Source organism: Pecten maximus, chromosome 18 (assembly GCF_902652985.1).
Source record: "Pecten maximus chromosome 18, xPecMax1.1, whole genome shotgun sequence".
In the NCBI taxonomy this organism is placed as follows: Eukaryota; Metazoa; Mollusca; class Bivalvia; order Pectinida; family Pectinidae; genus Pecten; species Pecten maximus.
The window spans coordinates 1,232,048-1,235,955 of record NC_047032.1 but is presented as its reverse complement, the minus strand read 5'-3'; positions in this window follow the sequence as shown (position 1 = coordinate 1,235,955).

Genomic DNA, 3,908 nt, shown 5'->3' with positions numbered 1-3,908 from the left:
AGGTAAACCTTTGATAACGTATAAATATATCCTTAATGTATTCCCTCGCAATAAATTCTGTCACTAATAAAAAAAACCAAAAAAAGAATACCGTCATAATAACAAAACCGTGGTTAAAACTAAAAACAAATTAAACACAGGCAAAACAAATAGATTTTCATCGATACTCGTGGATAATAAGACCAGGTGCTCCAAAAGAGTAAACGTCTTCTGCTTCAGCTACGACGCCCGCTATACACATTTAATGTAGGGCACGACTCCTTTGAGCCGCACATACTTTTACGGGCGGTAAACATTTTTATTTTGTGACCAGGAGAAAAGTACCCGGAATTAGAGTCAGTACACTGTTAATTATGTATAAATATGATGTAACCTTGAGTTTCCGCGTAAAAGTTTGAAATAACTACTTTGGAAGAAAGAAAAGCTGTGTCGTTGTATTCATCTTACCACTACAACAATATATTTGTCACTCTTTTGTTTTCGGCGATTCTTCTACCTTGATCTCTGTTTTCCGTGTTTCCAAAATATTTACAATATCATCCACGGCTTACAGAATCAACGTGAGTACGTTCTACGACAAATGAAAGATCGGTGAACTGTGAAAAGCCACGATGAATCGGTAGTGAAACTTCTCGGCATTCGATAGGGTTCTGTGCAACGATATCTTCCTCCGGACTATTCCAATGGAGTCTAACGATAAGAAGGATGAAGTTTCGTTGAACATCGTACAGAAAGAAAACCCTTACCTGTTGTTGGGATGCAAAAACCCTCATATAAGATATTCCCCTGTAAAGTATAGAAACCAAATTTAGCATAAACAATATACAAATGCTTTGCCAAAGAATTGTGTCGCCTATGAATTGATGGTGTTGTGGCGATTGAACTGTTATTTTCTTTTGGCCCTGGATATGACGCGACAGGTGGCGTTACTGGTCAAAATGAAGTATGTGATTGGTCAATGTAGCGGTAAATGCAAAATGCAGATATGCAGTTAAAAACGAAACAAAGTTAAGAATGCAATCTGAATCAATGGATATATCTTTTCAAATAACACATTAATGAAATTATATTCCTGATTCAAATGCGGTCTTATTATCACCAAATATGATTCAAACTGATCTAATTTTGTTATCCGTGCTGAAACGCATTAGTTCGTTGATTTATTTCACCAGCAGTTTTACATTATAACCACCAGCATTAAATCTATGCCGTTTATCTTTTTTAAAGATATGTCTTGTTTCATTTGCAACTACCGCTACCGTCATTTTTGGAAATAATTTACAAATACACCTGTCGTACGTCTGGGGTAGTGGTTGATAGCTCCAAATAATGTTTGCCAAAACAACCCTGTGTTCTTGGCACTTGTAGACATTTGAAAACTCATCCTCGCGTTTATTACACATTTTTCACTGGTGGATGTTGATGACGTTGTAGTGTCGCAGAGTGATTGATGTTTAAACAAAGAATCTACCGAACTTACTTCAAATAAACGAGATATGTAACAACAACAATAGTAAGAAAAATGAAAAACAAAGCAAGATGCAATTCAATTATTTACTTATATTCTAAACAGTGCTAGAGTACGGAATGTCTTCAGAACCAAACGACCATGAATATGATTAAATATCACAATATTCAGTACTAAAGTATACATATCGGATGGCGTGGGGCCTATCTTGTGGCGTGTCCTAGATGCCGCCATTTTGTAATCCATGGCAAATGTACAATTGTAGTTTCATATACATTGAAAAACATTCATCATTTAAATAAATATTGTAAACTTAAATGTTAATAGATAGTATACCTACATAAACATAGTAGGAACTCATAGAAAATAATGATCTTTAGTGTGTAAACACTGTTGTATTCACTAAAAATAGAAACAAGAAATATCTTTAAAAAAGATAAACGGCATAGTTTTAATGCTGGTGGTTATAATGTAAAACTACCGGTGAAATACATTAATGAACTACATTTTAATTAATAAATACGCAGTTTCAGCACGGATAACAAAATTATATCAGTTTGAATCATTTTTTGGTGATAATAGGACTGCAAATGTGTCATTTGAATAGATGCATCCACTTATTCAGCTTGCATTCAATTTAAAAGGGACATCACGATAAACGTTGCAATTTTCACTGAATGTACGCGTTTTGTTCCTTTCCAGTTATGTTTCTGTGCTGTCCCAATGTTCACAGTCAATCCAGGGGCCGCGGTGGCCGAGTGGTTAAGGTGTCCCGACACTTTAACACTAGCCCTCCACCTCTGGGTTGCGAGTTCGAAACCTACGTGGGGCAGTTGCCAGGTACTGACCGTAGGCCGGTGGTTTTTCTCCGGGTACTCCGGCTTTCCTCCACCTCCAAAACCTGGCACGTCCTTAAATGACCCTGGCTGTTAATAGGACGTTAAACAAAAAACAAAACAAAAAAAACAAAACAATCACAGTCAATCCCTATGTCCAGCTTGACCACTCGATTTAGTTGGGAATCCCCCTCTTAATTTAGTGCGGAAGTTATTTTTAAATTATCACGTGACTGTTTTGAAATCGTGGCAACACAAACAGACGATAGTTTACAAGGCGATATCTATATTCCGTCTGGGTTAGTTGGATAACGATATTATACAGTGGTTTAAATGTTAAATAACACGTTCTGTATATATTACGGCACACACAGTTATGTGTAAATAAGTGTAAACACTGTTCATATAGTACAGTGACAGTAGCGATGTACTGGTACAGACTGTGTAAATATTACCGAGCTTGTGGAACTATTACAGAGTTTGTGTTAATATTACAGGGTTTGTGTAAATAATACCGAGATTGTCATGGCCTACTATCAAACAATCAAGCAGAATACGAGCGGCGTCCGTATTACTGCTGTTTTCATGTTTGAACTGTTACAATCTATTGTACTGCTTCCCAAGTTTAATTCTAGGATTGTGTTTGACCCATTTCCCTATTATTCTCTTCATTGCGGAAGCTGTTATCGTTTCCAACCGCAGTCGATTCACAATGGAAGCCATTTTTGTTTCCATGTGTTTTAGTTTGTTGTGCGCATGCGTTTATCGTATATATGTCACAAAATTTGCATATTCAGAGTGATAACCTTTTAATAATTGATAATTGATGTTTTTATGTACATACATCATCAAATTCGAATGGCTATTGTTCAGAAGGTTATTTTTTTAAAAGATATTATGATATAATATGATAGAAAATACAAAATAAATATTGGTTTACCGTGAGGTCCCTTTAACTTTGTTTCGTTTTAAACTGTATATCTGCATTTTGCATTGACCGCTACATTGACCAATCACGTACTTCATCTTGACAGAAACGCCACCTGTCGCGTCATATCCGGGGCCAAAACAAAATTAGACGGCTATGCCGAAAAAAAACCTTTCCTTTCCAGCTAATTAAACATTGGCAAATGGTGAACTTAGGTACGTGCCACCCATTGTGGAAGGGGGCCGCGGTGGCCGAGTGGTTAAGGTGCTTTAAGGACACTTTATCACTAACCCTCCACCACTGGGTTGCGAGTTCGAAACCTACGTGGGGCAGTTGCCAGGCACTGACCGTAGGCCGGTGGTTTTTCTCCGGGTATTCCGGCTCTCCTCCACCTCCAAAACCTGGCACGTCCTTAAATGACCCTGGCTATTAATAGGACGTTAAACAAAAAAACAAACAAATCCATTGTGGAAGGCGAAACTTTAACCAACGGTTAGGTAATTAATTAGAGAACCCAGTGTCAATGACTGAACCAACTACAGAATACAAGACTGTGACCACGGAACTCTCCAGTGAAGAATAAGAGCGCGTGCGGCCACTGACCGAACTAACCAATCGCTACAAGCAGAGAGCGTGCGGCCAAGCAGAGAGTGCGAGGCCGCTGAGCAGACATAAC